A 17,167-nucleotide genomic window follows, 5' to 3' on the forward strand; every position below is an offset into this window, starting at 1 on the left:
ACATAAACTACTGCAGCATAAATACTGGAGGCTGAGACAGGAGGGATCAGAAGACACTGTGGCCCCATCCGATGATACCCCCGGACAGGGCCAAACAGGCAGGATATAACCCCACCCACTTTGCCAAAGCACAGCCCCCACACCACTAGAGGGATGTCTCCAACCACCAACTTACCGTCCTAAGACAAGGCCGAGTATAGCCTACAACGATCTCCGCCATGGCACAACCCAAGGGGGGGCGCCAACCCAGACAGGAAGACCACGTCAGTGACTCAACCCACTCAAGTGACGCACCCCTCCCATGGACGGCATGGGAGGGGTTTGTGACACTGTCTCTCTCACACCCTCTATCTCTCTGTCTCTCTCTGTCTTTCTCTGTCTCTCTCTCTTTTTCTTCTCTCTCTCTCTTTTCTTTCTCTCACTCTCTTTTTCTTTCTCTCACTCTCTTTTTCTTTCTCTCACTCTCTTTTTCTTTCTCTCACTCTCTTTTTCTTTCTCTCACTCTCTTTTTCTTTCTCTCACTCTCTTTTTCTTTCTCTCACTCTCTTTTTCTTTCTCTCGCTCTCTTTTTCTTTCTCTCACTCTATTTTTCTCTCTCGCTCTCTTTCACTCAAGCGACACAATGTCTACGTAATAACAGACTGAAACTTAGTTGAGATAAGTAAACCCTGCTGTCAATAATAGAAACAATAAGCACTCAACTCCCTACTTAACAATTGTATCCTTAAGATGCACCATGTATAATGATATTTAGCTAGTGGAGTTTTTTGCTCTGCTACCATTGATGGACATGAGCTAACCCTTTTTTTTGCCTACAGGGACAAAAACATAAATCTCAAATTTCTGATTGCCATATAAAATCATCGCCCCTTCCTTCCTTCCACCCTCCCTCCCTCCCCCCCTCCTTGATTCCCTGCTTCTTCACTCACCGCAGCGACTTCAAAACTTTATCAGCAATCACAGCCGTGTGTCTTCAGACGATTCCAACGAGCGTTTTAATCAGCTCCAGATAAAAGGGAAAACGCTTGACAAAGTAACAGGCTCCTATAATTTGATTTGAGAGGGAACTCTTTGTCTCTTTTCGCTCATAAATGAGAGTTTTTCAATCTCATGGCCAGAGATGCGGAGAACGGAACAGCACCCAACCCCCCCCCCCCCCCCCCCCCCCTCCAAAAATACAAACAAACAAAACAATCGGGACCACTTGCTGGGTTGGTGATAGTGGCTGCTGCCTAAACTTGTTAGGGATTTGTGTCTCTGCCACACAACACAGCAAGCCGATTAGCTGTAGTCTCTACAGATGAGTTTACTGTGTTTCATGTCTCTGATGTTTAGGCCAATCACTTCAATAAACATTTTTTTTTATTTTGTTTACTGCAAAGAGAGGGCATTTTCAGTTTACAATAGAATAACAAACTAACAAATGGGGGTTCATCCCATGATGATATGAAGTAACTATGGGCCAAGCTACAGTATATGAACTGTTTGAGCTATGCTGTGACGCAAGGATTTTTGAGAGAATTTATATTTGTACAGAATTTTGCAATCAAAAACAACCAGAAAATCATTCCACATGATCATCTGAAGCAGCTAGATGCCTACATATTGTCTGTCAGCTTGTTTTTCTGTAAACTGCGTCCTTGATCCTATCCTTTCAGATGAAGCTTCTCATTGGCACGGTGATCCAATCCATGATCCCTGCTTCTGCTGCTGCGTGTTTTTATGACCTCCCTGCTTTTAGCAGCCTTGGGTCAGTGAGAGACAGGAAGCTACCGCACTGGATCACACAGCTTGTCATAGCTGCTCTCCCCAATCACTTACTGTATCACATCATAGGGAGATTGCTCCTACATACACATACAAGAACGCCAAGGTAACCTGTCTAAATGACTATCGTCCCGTAGCACTCACATCTGTAGCCATGAAATGCTTTGAAAGGCTGGTCATGGCTCACATCAACACCATCATCCCAGATACCCTGGACCCACTCTAATTCGCATGCCACCCAAACAGATCCACAGATGACACAATCTCTAATGCACTCCACACTGCCCTTTCCCACTTGGACAAAAGGAACACCTACGTGAGAATGCTGTTCATTGACTACAGCTCAGCGTTCAACACCATAGAGTCCTCCGAGCTCATCACTAAGCTATGGACCCTGGGACTGAACACCTCCCTTTGCAACTGGATCCTGGACTTTCTGACAGGATGCCCTCAGGTGGTGATAGTAGGCAACAACACATCCCCCACGCTGATCCTCAACACGAGGGCCTCTCAGGGGTGCGGTTCTTCGTCCCCTCCTGTACTCGCTGTTCATCCACGACTGCGTGGCCGTGTACGACTCCAACACCATCCTTATGTTTGCCGACGACCCGAAGGTTGTAGGCCTGATCACCGACAACGATGAGACAGCCTATAGGGAGGAGTTCAGATTGATGGGGCTGAAGTGGAGTGGGTCGAGAGCTTCAAGTTCCTCTGTGTCAACTTCACTAAGGATCTATCATGGTCCAAACACACCAACACAGTCGTGAAGAGGGCACAACAACACCTTTTCCCCCTCAGGAGACTGAAACGATTTGGCATGGGTGCACAGATCCTCAAAAGGTTCTACAGCTGCACCATCGAGAGCATCCTGACTGGTTGCATCACTGCCAGGTATGGCAAATGCTCGGCCTCTGACCGCAGGGCACTACAGAGGGTAATGTGAACGGCCCAGTACATCACTGGGGCCAAGCTTCCTGCCATTCAGGACCTCTATACCAGGCGGTGTCAGAGGAAGGCCCTAAACATTGTCAAAGACTCCAGTCACCCAAGTCATAGACTGTTCTCTCTGCTACAGCACAGCAAGCAGTACCGATACACCAAGTCTGGGACCAACAGGACCCTGAACAGCTTCTACCCTCAAGCCTTAAGACTGATAAATAGTTAGTCTGGGTAGCTGTTGGTTGACTATTTAACTATCTGCATTGACTTTTTTGACTCATAATATACACTGCTCTTCTGTTTATTATCTGTCTCTTTATTCCTAGTTATATGTACATGTCTACCTCAATTACCTCTTACCCTGCACATCAACTCAGTACTGGTACCCCGTATACACTGGTCTTCTGTTTATTATCTGTCTCTTTATTCCTAGTTATATGTACATGTCTACCTCAATTACCTCTTACCCTGCACATCAACTCAGTACTGGTACCCCGTATACACTGCTCTTCTGTTTATTATCTGTCTCTTTATTCCTAGTTATATGTACATGTCTACCTCAATTACCTCTTACCCTGCACATCGACTTGGTACTGGTACCCAGTATACACTGAGTGTAAAAAATGAGGAACACCTTCGTAATATTGAGTGACACCCCCTTTTGATCTCAGGACAGCCTCAAATCCTCGGGCATGGACTCTACAAGGTGTCAAAAGCGTTCCACAGGAATGCTGGCCCATGTTGACTCCAATGCTTTCCACAGTTGTGTCAAGTTGGCTGAATGTCCTTTGGGTGGTGGACCATTCTTGATACACACGGGAAACTGTTGAGCGTAAAAAACACAGTAGCGCAGTAGTTCTTCACACACTCAAACCGGTGTGCCTGGCACCTACTACCATATCCTGTTCAAAGACACTTCAATCTTTTGTCTTGCCCATTCACCCTCTGAATGGCACACAGTCCATGTCTCAATTGTCTCAAGGCTTAAAAATCATTATTTTACCTGTCTGCTTGCCTTCATCTACGCTGACTGAAGTGGATTTAACAGTTGACATCAACTTATGGATCATAGCTTCACCTGGATTCACCTGGTCAGTGTATGTCCTGGAAAAAGCAGGTGTTTTGTACACTCAGTGTATATAGCCAAGTTATCGTTACTCATTATTTATCTATTATTACCTGTATTATTTTGTGTTATTACTTTTCTATTATTTCTCTATTTTCTTTCTCTCTGCATTGTTGGGAAGGCCCCGTAAGTAAGCATTTATTTCACTGTTATTCCACACCTGTTTACGAAGCATGTGACAAACAGCATTTTTCTTTTGATTTTGATATGATACAGAAGATACCACAGACCTGCTAGACTGCTGAGGGAAGCCAGCGGGTGCAAATGGATCTCTAATGCGGAACGGTGAGCGAGAACATGGCTTTGCTTTGCCTGACAGACAGAAAGGATTAGCAGCAGCAGGGCTTGATCACTGGGTTGAAGTGAGGGGAGTATGATGTCAACAATCCTCCTGATAAAAGACCAAGTGAGAGACTGCAGTGGCTGAAGACTTTAACACAAACAAAATGGCAATATTAGATTCAGAAGTTAATCAAAACTAGTTCCTATAGCAACATCTGTTCCCATCTCTAATCAGTCATTCTGATTGTTCCATACCGAACGAATGAGACAAATTGACATCAAAACAAATGAAGAATTAAACATGTTCTCTCTCCTATTTTCGTTGTAATTTAAGCATATCCCAGTGGTCCCATGGGGTATTCAGCATTGAGTGGATCTGCAGGTATCCATATTTACCTGAAAACATAACAGCCGTTGCCCAAAGTGAGTTGTTTGTTCTCTTATCATGTAGTGGCTAGAAACAATGAAGCTGCCGAAAGATGTCAAGGCAACATTAAGATACATTCTCTTTTCTCTGTTATTTGGTCTCTTTTAAAACCAGAAGATAAAGTTGTAAAGAGAACAGACGTTGCCTCCCGTTTGTTATTTAACTGCTCCCAGATCAGTTGTTCCTGTCCATCATAGCAGCTTGAATTGAGATACTCTTGGTCCCAAATGGCACCCTACTCCCCATTGGCCCAGGTCAAAAGTAGTGCACTAAAGTCCTATTGGCCCAGGTCAAAATTAGTGCACTATAATAGGGAATAGGGTGTCACTTGTGACTTACTTAGGGCTCTAAGTATCTTTCACTGGTGTAAAAAATGGGAATGGTCAATGGCTGACTTCAAGACATGGGTATGTGCTTCTCCTTTTACTACATTATCAACCTCTTATATCGTACAGCACGGTAGGAAATGTCGGATGGGAAGATCATTAATGGAATTCATGTGTAAAAAAAACATAAGCACAAAACTGCTGTAACCCTCTTTCTTTCTTTCTTTCTTTCTTTCTTTCTTTCTTTCTTTCTTTCTTTCTTCTTTCTTTCTTTCTTCTTTCTTTCTTTCTTTCTTTCTTTCTTTCTTTCTTTCTTTCTTTCTTTCTTTCTTTCTTTCTTTCTTTCTTCCTTGACTATACTTTGTATTTCCCCTACAACAAAGTGGTCCAAAATAGCTTTAGTCAAAGATAGTCAAAAATAGTCAAAGCCCATCAAAGATGGGTCAGGGATTTGCCAGGGATATAGTTCCTAAGAGGGCCATGAGTGATTATTCCACTCCTTTTAAGCAGCCTTTTTTCTTGTCCTAATGATTTTCCTAAGGACAAACATGGTCAAATCCAACATAGCAATTGATTCCCCACTGTGATTTGGGCTATGGGTTTGTATCTAGCTATATCCCCCTTGGTGACTGCTCCGCTGGCAACGTCTCTCTCTGTTGATCCAAGCGCTACCCCTCGAGGTCAGTCTCACAGAATATACCACTCTCTAAAACCTCATTCACTCACTTTCTCTTTCTCTCTCTCTCTTCTCCAGACAAAATTAATAGTTAGCCCATTGACATAAAGCATCTATAAAAGCATTATTGTGAAAGGGACAGGTAATGGCAGTGTGGGTTGTGTTGATGTGCCCCTGAAGGCCATGTCTAGAGGTCATAATCACCAGAGGAGAGTAGATCTCTCCAATGAAATGGCCTCCTATCAAACAGTTTCTAAGAACAATATGCACAGCGATCAGGCTCATTCCACCAGGCTAATACATTTGCATTATAGGTTAGTAATGTCTCATGTAACCAGATAGCACTCATAAGAGGCATGAATGTTGAATGCTTTGTGTATAATTCTCTTCATGCCTACATTTAAATATTGACAAAACTGTTTGTATGTTATTCTCTAAGAAAACCATTGACTCTTCCCAACGATCTGTTCTTATCAATGGGGAGAAACTGAAAGTTGTATCTCGCCATCATTTTGGACTCCAACTTGACATTCAAGAAACAGCTGAAGAAGGTGGTTACCACTGTCAAGTTTGGGCTATCCAACTGTAGGTTTATGATACCTTATCTTCTTATGGAGCCTGCCAAACTATATACTGAACAAAAATATAAACGCACATGCAACAATTTCTAAGATTTGACTGAGTTTCAGTTCATAGAAATATATCCGTCAATGGAAATAAATTCATTAGGTACTAATCTATGGATATCACAAGACTGGGCTGGGGTGTTGCCATGGGTGGGCCTGGGAGGGCATAGGTGCACTCACTTGGGAGCCAGGCCGAACCAATCAGAATGAGGTTTTCCCCACAAAAGGGCTTTATTACAGACAGAAATCCTCCTCCGTTTCATCAGCTATCCGGGTGGCTGGTCTCAGAAGAAGCCAGATGTGAAGGTCCTGGGCTGGTGTGGTTACATGTGGTCTGTGGTTGTGAGGCTGGGTGGACATACTGCCAAATTCTCTAAAATGACATTGGTAGAGAAATTAACATTCAGTTCTCTGACAACAGCTCTGGTGGACATTCCTGCAGTCGGCATGCATTGTGTTGTGCGACAAAACGGTACATTTTAGAGTGGCCTTTTATTGTCCCCAGCAAAAGGTGCACCTTTGTAATGATTATGCTGTTTAATCAGCTTATTGATATGCCACACCTGTCAGGTGGATGGACTATTGTGGCAAAGGAGAAATGCTCACTAACAGCGATGTGAACATATTTGTTCACAAAACATTTTAGAGAAATAAGCCTTTTGGCATACTGAACATTTCTGTTTTTTTTTATTTCAGCTCATGAAACATGGGACCAACCCTTTAAATGTTGCTTTTATGTTTTTGTTCAGTATACATACAGTGCCTTCAGAAAGTATTCATGCCCCTTGACTTATTCCACATTTCGTTGTGTTACAGCATGAATTTAAAATGGATTCAATGTACATTTTTTCGTACCCATTTACACCCAATAATGACAAAGGGAAAACATGTTTCTAGACATTTTTGCAAATGTATTGAAAATAAACATAAATATTTATTTGCATAAGTATATGCACGCAATGATCTCACGTCTGAGTTATTGCCTTACAAGCAGGAGCCACCATTCTCAAACCAATTAAATCACTCTACAAACAAACACTTACGATTTTTGATAACAAACCAAACAGTTACCACCATTGTCAAATCATTCACAAACACAATTTATTCAAGTCTGGACATCTTTAATTAAGCAGTATGTAGATGCAAGCCTTGTCTTTCAGATTCTGCATGGCTCCTCCACCTCTATACCAGTATATCATGCTGAAGGAACGCACCTCCAGGATAAAAAGGGCAGTAACTAGAGGAGATTGTGTTGTCCCTTTCCGACACAGTAAACTCAGACAATCAGCCCTTTCAGTAAGATCTTTATTGTACTGGCATATGGCGGGGGTGGTAGGTAGCCTAGTAGTTAGAGCATTGGACTAGTAACCGAAATGTTGCAAGATCGAATCCCTAAGCTGACAAGATAAAGATCTGAACAAGGCAGTTAACCCACTGCTGTCATTGAAAATAAGAATTTGTTCTTAATTGACTTGCCTAGATAAATAAATTGAATTTCTAGAAGGTTATTGCTGTTATAATTGGATTGCAATGTATTTGTATTGTTTTTAGTGAGTATTTGTACTTGCATTGTGGCTGTATAATTGCCTTTACCCGCCCAGGGACTGCAGGTGCAAATTAACTCTTGGTACATTTACATGGATGTTGCATTACTGTAATATTGATGTGAAAATGTAACTGTTTAACTAACTGTACAGGTAGTGTCTTCCATCAGCCAGCCAGTCTCTCTTAGTGTTATGTGCATCAGCAATTAGGTTGAGTGTTACTATACAAGTACGGTTTTTGACTTGTGTATTCAGGTACTCATTAAAAATGAGAAAAATACATTTATAGCTGGAGCGCTTGCGTCCATCTCGATATTGCGGGTTATATTTCTTCCCCATTTTGCAGTCTGTCATACTCTGGACAGCTGCAGTCTCCTGTCAATATACACTACCATTCAAAAGTTTGGGGTCACTTCGAAATGTCTTTGTTTTGAAAGAAAAGCAAATTCTTTGTGTATCAGCTGTTTCCAGCTACATCAGTCATTTACAACATTAACAATGTCTACATGTCACGACTTCAACGTCACCAGCTTTCTAGCCATCGCCGCCTCCATTTTTCATGTATCAATTTGTTTGGCTTGTTCCCTGCACACCTGGTTTTCATTCACCAATCAATCTACATGTATTTATTCCTCTGTTCCCCCTCATGTCTTTGTGTAAGATTGTTTGTGTGATACGTGTTTTTGTACGCACTAGGCTTGCGTGCGTTTTCTCTCGTGTTATTTTCACAAAGCCTGTTTGTATACATTTGATGGTTGTGACTGTTTTTGCGCGTTTTACACTTTGCCTTGTTGGTTGGAGGTTTTTTTGATGCAGCTGCATCGTCTGTATATCTCTCCTGACGAAATAAAGTGTGCGCCTGTTCACAGTTCTCTGCTCTCCTGCACCTGACTCCGCTCCCAGTACGCACGTTTGACAGTACACTGTATTTCTGATCAATTGAATGTTATTTTAATGGACAGAAAATGTGCTTTTCTTTCAAAAACAAGGACATTTCTAAGTGACCCCAAACTTTTGAACAGTAGTGTCTGTCTGTTTGTTAAAGTCAGCTAGCTACTGTATTGCTCAACTCTTTCAATTTCAGAGACATATGAGAGGAGGCTCAATGTTGATCCAGGGTGAATTGTAGTCATAGGTGGAGGGAGAGAAGGGAGAGAGGTGGAGGGAGAGAAGGGAGAGAGGTGGAGGGAGAGAAGGGAGAGAGGTGGAGGGAGAGAAGGGAAAGAGGTGGAGGTAGAGAATAGAGAGAGATGGAGGGAGTGAAGGGAGAGAGGTGGATGTTGAGGTGGATGTATTGATGTTTATATTGATGTTTATTTTGATGTGTATTGATATGTATATTGATGTGTATATTGATGTATATTGATGTTTATATTGATGGTTATATAGATTTTAAAGATAAAATTGATGTATATTGATGTTTATAGTGTGTATTTATGTTTATATTGATGTTTATATTGTATATTGATGTTTATATTGATCTTTATAGTGAATATTGATGTGAATTGATGTTTATATTGTATATTGATGTGTATATTGATCTTTATAGTGAATATTGATGTGAATTGATGTTTATATTGTATATTGATGTTTATATTGATCTTTATAGTGAATATTGATGTGAATTGATGTTTATATTGTATATTGATGTTTATATTGATCTTTATAGTGTATATTGATAGGTGTTGATGTTTATAGTGTATTTGGATGTATATTTGTCACGTCCTGACCAGTGAAAGAGGTCATTTGCCATAGTAGAATGATCAGGGCATGGCAGGGGGGTTTGTTTTGTATGTATTTTGGGTTTTCTGTTTCTATGTGGGTTTGTTCTAGTTATCTATTTCTATGTGTTGGTTTTCATGTTCGGCCGGGTAAGGTTTCCAATCAGAGGCAGGTGTCTTTCGTTGTCTCTGATTGGAAGCCATACTTGAGCAGCCTGTTTTTCCTTTGGGGTTGTGGGTAGTTTTCCGTTTTAGTCGTAGTACCTGACGGGACTGTTGTTGGTCGTTTTCTTGTTTTGCTGTTGTAGTGTCTTCATTAAAGAATTAAGAATGAGCACTATCCACGCTGCGTCTTGGTCTCCATTCCATGACCCCTGTGACAGAACTACCCACCATAAAAGGACCAAGCAGCGTGAGAGGAGGTACCTGGAGTCATGGACATGGGAATTGATCCTTGATGGAAAGGGACCATGGAGCCAGGCTGGGGAGTACCAGCGCCCGAAGGAGGAACTGGAAGAAGCTAAGAGGGAACGACGGTATTACGAGGCGTTGTATCCTCCAATTGAGGAGGTGAAGAGGCAGCCCCCAATTTTCTTTTGGGGGGGCATAAGGGGAGTTTGGCTAGGTCAGGGGGGAACCCCGACCTAACTTCCCGGGCATTTCGGAGGGAGCCATGGAGTAAACCAGAGCCAGTCGGGGAATCAAGAGCAGATTACGACGCTAGATTCCGGAGAGAGGGACTGGCGGAAAGGGCACGACGGAGCAAATGCACAGAGGGAAGAGCTATGCAGTATGGAGTAATGCGCACTATGTCGTCCATACGCACTCACAGCCCGGGGCGGTCGATACAGGCTCCTCAATGTTGTCGTGCGACAGTTAGCCGGCAGCCAGGTAAAAGTGCGCCGGCTCAACGTATCTGACCTCCAGTGCGGCTCCTCGGCCCAATATATCCTATGCCTGCTCCACGCACGATACCCTGCATTCTCCAGCACAGCCCAGTTCGTCCTGTGCCAGCGCTTTGCCCTTGCCGGGCTAAAGCCAGCATCGAGCCAGGACCGGTTATGCTAGCTGTAAGCATCAGACCTCCAGTGAAAATCCATGGCCCAGTATATCCTATGCCTGCTCCACGCACGGTACCCCGCATTCCCCAGCACAGCCCAGTTCGTCCTGTGCCGGCACTCCGCCCTTGCCGGGCTAGCGTCAGCATTGAGCCAGGACGGGTTGTGCTAGCCGCAAGCTAAAGACCTCCAGTAAGCCTCCATGGCCCAGTATGTCCGGTGCCGACTCCGCGCACTCGTCCCCCAGTGCGCCCTCCGCTCCTCAGCCCGGAGCCTCCGGCGACGCTCCTCAGCCCAGAGCCTCCGGCGACGCTCCCCAGTCCGGAGCCTCCTATTGATGTTTATAGTGTTTATTGATGCTTATATTGATGTTTATAGTGTATATTGATGCTTATATTGATGTATATTGATGTTTATAGTGTATATTGATCTATATTGATGTTTATATCGATGTTTATATTGTATATTGATGTTTATATTGTATATTGATGTATATTGATGTTTATATTGATGTTTATAGTGCATATTGAGGTATATTGATGTTTATATTGATGTTTAAAGTGTATATTGATGTATATTGATGTTTATATTGATATTTAGAGTGCATATTGATGTATATTGATGTTTATACTGATGTTTATAGTGTATATTGATCTATATTGATATTTATATTGACGTTTATATTGATGTTTATAGTGTATATTGATCTATATTAATGTTTATATTGATGTTTATATTGTATATTGATGTATATTAATGTTTATATTATATATTGATGTATATTGATGTTTATATTGATGTTTATAGTGTATATTGATGTGTATTTATGTTTATATTGATTTTTATAGTGTATATTCCTGTGTATTGATGTTTATATCGATGTTTATATTGTATATTGATGTGTATAGTGTATATTGCTGTGCATTGATGTGTATATTGATGTTTATAGTGTATATTAATGTGTATTGATGTGTATACAAGGCTCATATGTAAAGGAGACCTTGGTCTCAGTATCACTCCCTGTCAAAATAAAGGTTAAAAAGAGGGGGAGGTAGGGAGCACCATCCATGGTCTGCAATCGATGGAGAAAAAAACAGAATCTTAACGTCATGGCATGAAATTGTAATGAGAGAACGAGTGAAGAGAGACGATGGTTGAGGATGTGCCATCAGGACACACTATGCTTTTGAGCTATTTCAATTCTTCCAAGTCATGGTCGGGAATGGGTGAGACAACACAATCAAATTACCTTTCATAAGAATTTAACAAAGCAGTATGTTGAGAAATTGAAAAGGATGTATTCTATCCCTGCTTATATACAAATAACACAGAACAGAGGGGTTCTAACGCTTTGATTGTAGGGTGTGTTGGTCATTTTTCCACTGTGTGTGTGTGTGCATGTCTCTGTGTGCTTGTGTGTGTGTTTGTGTGTGTATGTGTGTGTGAGAGAGAGAGGGATAGTGCAAAATCAAAGCAGTTGTGTATATCTCTACATTTTGCCAAAAGTTGCTGCTGCTGACTTGCAACCACTCCTCAACATAAGGCTGGATAAAAGACGTTAACAAAAAAAACTTGAGTTATGCACAAAGATCTCATGATTGAGAAAGCAACAGAATGAACCCTCCTTCACAACCAATAACATAGACAAAACATTTCCTCACAATTGCGTAAAACACAATAACAAAAAATGATATAATTTATTTCAGACAAAAAGGGTGCCCAGACATATTCAGACTGAAAATCGTAAATGGCTTCTAAGGTTGAGTATTTTTTACTTTCTGTCATTGCTCCTGTGAGAGATTGTAGAAGACTGAAAAGCTCTAAGCTCCGCCGTTGGGTGCCAGCATTCCACTACGTGTCAGGTATGAGCCATGTGAGGATGAGAAAGCAAACAGGCACAGCTGTGATTCTGCGAGACAGGAAGCTCCAAAAAACTCCCAATCTTACTCAGACTTTTACACATTTTATTTCATGAGAAAAAAAAACTATAATTTTGTAAAGGAAGTAAGGAAATTAAGGTAGTTGAGGAAAATGGCAGAGAAAAACTGTTTTATTTCATATTTCATGTCAACCTTCTCCTCGAAATAGACATTAACAAAACAACAATGTGGAGTAACCAATACCAATGCATTATGACATGAGGACAGTATTCTCATGTAGTACTCAAGTATTTCTCAAGTAGTACATACTGTACAAGGTCCTTTCTACAGGGGGGTACTCAGATTCTCTCTTCAATCTATAGAAATGCTGCCATAGACTGAATGTAAGCTGTTCATCCTATTACTCTGTTTGACTGAGTAGTTGAGGAAAATGCCCTTGCTCTGTCATTCTGTACCTGGGAAGGACAGACACACACACACACACAAACATGCACATACGCACATACACACAGAAGAATGCGCACAGACACACATGCAGTCACAAGTGCACACACACACTAACCTTTTACTTGACAGTATGAACACCGTAAAATTGAGTGCCAAGCATTGTGTAATTACTTACTTGTAACCTTTAATTAAACCAAAAGCAAGCAGGTGTATATTTGTTGCCTGTTGTGGCCAAATGATTTACAGGAGTGAATACAACAACCTTTCTTACTACAAGTTGCTGTTATATCACAAGTCAAACCTGCCAATCCAGTGTTCTTTTATTTAATTTGATGAGGACAGAGACAGAATTTTAAATATAGCCATAACCTGAAATCTAAATTGATATTTCTAGTACAATGTCATTATGCCCGAATACAAAAATGATGAATTGTTACAGCCCTGCGTCTTGGTTTCCCATGGCCCTGGTTGGCACATAAAGCCTGTGTCCCAAATGGCACCCTATTCCCTATATAGTACTCTGGTCAAAAGTAGTGCACTATATAGGGAATAGGGTGCCATTTGGGAAGCAAACAAAGATACATTTGATTACGTCCTAGCTTTTACATCTCCTGTGCTGCAGAGAAGCAGCGGGGCCCAGAGATGCTTTATGTCGACTCTCATTTGAGTTGAGTGCATTCCCCATTTGTGCCAAGCTGGCTTTTTGGAACGCAGGAAATCTAAATCCCTATTATTCTTCCTGGGGAGAGAGAGAGAGAGAGAGAGAGAGAGAGAGAGAGAGAGAGAGAGAGAGAGAGAGAGAGAGAGAGAGAGAGAGAGAGAGAGAGAGAGAGAGAGAGAGAGAGAGAGAGAGAGAGAGAGAGAGAGAGAGAGAGGGAGAGGGAGGTTCTATCAGACAGAGGTAGAAGTGGCTGACCTGGGATAGGTCTGTTGGTAGGCTGCTCTTTTGCCTCATACTTCATCTGAAGTTAATGCACAACAAACACAGTCAATAATGTCAACAAACAGAACAGACACAGTCAGTAATGTCAACAAACACAACAAACAGTCATTAAGGTCAACAAAGAGCTCCAGCCTATTATAAATTAAAAAAAAGACCAATACAATTGAAAGTACAGATTTGGTCAAGCCTTAGTTCATACTCTCTTCATTCTGCCTGTTCTATTGGAGTAACTAATGGAATCGAACAGGGCCTTCTGACTGGTGCATTAGCCAGTGTGTTTGGTCCTATTTATCTATTAATACATGCTTACCACCTATTTATTGATTTGTTAACCATGGGGAATTATGAAGAAAAAAAAATCTGATTTCACACCCATAATCGATTATAAAAAGGAAACTAATTTTGATAATGTTAGTTTTCGAAGTAAGATTATTATTATGGTCCTGCTGTTTTTAAATTAAATTCCCAACCATTTCCATTCGTGTTTTATTATAAAGAGTGACACTAATAAAAATGGGAGAGAGAGAGGGACAGAGCTAATGGAGAATCTGCATTGGAAGAAATAATGACTTTTTTACAGGGAGGTGGTATCACTGAAGAAGCTTTTAGATCTGCTGCTGCTTGCCATCTGAGATCAAAGCGGCAGTCCCTCCAGGATTCCGCGATTGCAAAATCAACAATTCCCCTCATATTATGGACAAAATCATTGCATATTGCCAAATGTCCGATTGCCGCAGCAAAATCAAGCATTTGTTGCTCGCAAATATCACAAAAAATCCCAGCGAAATCCTGTGGGGAGAGAGAGGGCGGGATTGAGAGGGGGAGGATAGGGCGAGAGATAGAGAGAGGGTCTGTGTGCATCAAACAAATGTCTGAATAATGGGTCATTATTTTCTCTCCCTCTGTCCCTCTCTTCTTCTATTTCCCCTGCTTCTCTCTCCTTCACTCAGGTGGATGAACGAATAATCAGGAAACAGAAAGTGAGCTTTTTTGATAGTCCATCTTTCAGGAGAAAATGTCTGATGTGTACTTTGTCCGTCCATGGTCCATTTAGTGTGTCCTTGAAAAGCTAGCTGAAATAATAGTTGCATGGAGATAATGAAGATTTGGATTGCTGTCTACCCACTAAAGTATTCTAAAGGGTTATGTTATGCAGCCTCGCTGGGCCTAAATGTCACGGCTTGAAGTTCAACCATTTTATGACTAATTGAACAAAGTGCAGTCTTTGGAAATATATTTATCTTTATCGTACATAGTATGTAGTGTGAAATCGTTCTACTTCTCTGCTTCAATACCGTAAAATCTTAAAATAATCATCCAAAACTTTTCCATCAGCCCTCTCATCCACTTTTGTGCTTTGCTATAATGCATTTGTGTGTGCTTGTGTGCGTGTGTGTGCGTCATACTTCAGATGGTTGTCATCATACTTCAAATGTTATGTGTTATCTGCAGTCAGGGCCAGTCTATAAAAATGTAATTTCAAGAGCCCTTTTATGAAATTATTAATAAACACAATAGGCCAACATATCCAGGGTACTGTTTCTATAGGGATAGCTGCATCACGGCTACAGCAAGGTCGTTTTTTGATTGGTAAGGACATAACACGCTGTTCCTTGTTCCTTGTGTGTGTGTGTGCGCTCACGTGCTCACGTGTGCGCAACTGATGCGGGTGGCTTCATATGAACTTTGAGACTGTGGTTCAATGAAAGCAGAATTGAACAGGGCGTGCTACTCCAAGTTGCTCCCCTCCAAAATCGATGGTGACGGAAGAACCAAGTTGATAGTGTACCAGTTGGTTTTGTTTTCTTGGGTAATTAGACAGAGAAATCAATAGCTCCCCCTTTGCTTACAGGGCAGCTTTATGCAACATACACTGCTGAAAAAATAAAGGGAACACTAAAATAACACATCCTAGATCTGAATGAATGAAATAATCTTATTAAATACTTCTTTCTTTACATAGTTGAATGTGCTGACAACAAAATCACACAAAAATAATCAATGGAAATCCAATTTATCAACCCATGGAGGTCTGGATTTGGAGTCACACTCAAAATTAAAGTGGAAAACCACACTACAGGCTGATCCAACTTTGATGTAATGTCCTTAAAACAAGTCAAAATGAGGCTCAGTAGTGTGTGTGGCCTCCACGTGCCTGTATGACCTCCCTACAATGCCTGGGCATGCTCCTGATGAGGTGGCGGATGGTCTCCTGAGGGATCTCCTCCCAGACCTGGACTAAAGCATCCGCCAACTCCTGGACAGTCAGTGGTGCAACGTGGCATTGGTGGATGGAGCGAGACATGATGTCCCAGATGTGCTCAATTGGATTCAGGTCTGGGGAACGGGCGGGCCAGTCCATAGCATCAATGTCTTCCTCTTGCAGGAACTGCTGACACACTCCAGCCACATGAGGTCTAGCATTGTCTTGCATTAGGAGGAACCCAGGGCCAACCGCACCAGCATATGGTCTCACAAGGGGTCTGAGGATCTCATCTCGGTACCTAATGGCAGTCAGGCTACCTCTGGCGAGCACATGGAGGGCTGTGCGGCCCCCCAAAGAAATGCCACCCCACACCATGACTGACCCACTGCCAAACCGGTCATGCTGGAGGATGTTGCAGGCAGCAGAACGTTCTCCACGGCGTCTCCAGACTCTGTCACGTCTGTCACATGTGCTCAGTGTGAACCTGCTTTCATCTGTGAAGAGCACAGGGCGCCAGTGGCAAATTTGCCAATCTTGGTGTTCTCTGGCAAATGCCAAACGTCCTGCACGGTGTTGGGCTGTAAGCACAAGCCCCACCTGTGGACGTCGGGCCCTCATACCACCCTCATGGAGTCTGTTTCTGACCGTTTCAGCAGACACATGCACATTTGTGGCCTGCTGGAGGTCATTTTGCAGGGCTCTGGCAGTGCTCCTCCTGCTCCTCCTTGCACAAAGGCGGAGGTAGCGGTCCTACTGATGGGTTGTTGCCCTCCTACGGCCTCCTCCACATCTCTTGATGTACTGGCCTGTCTCCTGGTAGCGCCTCCATGCTCTGGACACTACGCTGACAGACACAGCAAACCTTCTTGCCACAGCTCGCATTGATGTGCCATCCTGGATGAGCTGCACTACCTGAGCCACTTGTGTGGGTTGTAGACTCCGTCTCATGCTACCACTAGAGTGAAAGCACCGGCAGCATTCAAAAGTGACCAAAACATCAGCCAGAAAGCATAGGAACTGAGAAGTGGTCTGTGGTCACCACCTGCAGAACCACTCCTTTATTGGGGGTGTCTTGCTAATTGCCTATAATTTCCACCTGTTGTCTATTCCATTTGCACAACAGCATGTGAAATGTATTGTCAATCAGTGTTGCTTCCTAAGTGGACAGTTTGATTTCACAGAAGTGTGATTTACTTGGA

The sequence above is a fragment of the Salmo salar genome, chromosome 20 (genome assembly GCF_965601325.2).
Source record: "Salmo salar chromosome 20, fSalSal1, whole genome shotgun sequence".
Lineage (NCBI taxonomy): Eukaryota > Metazoa > Chordata > Actinopteri > Salmoniformes > Salmonidae > Salmo > Salmo salar.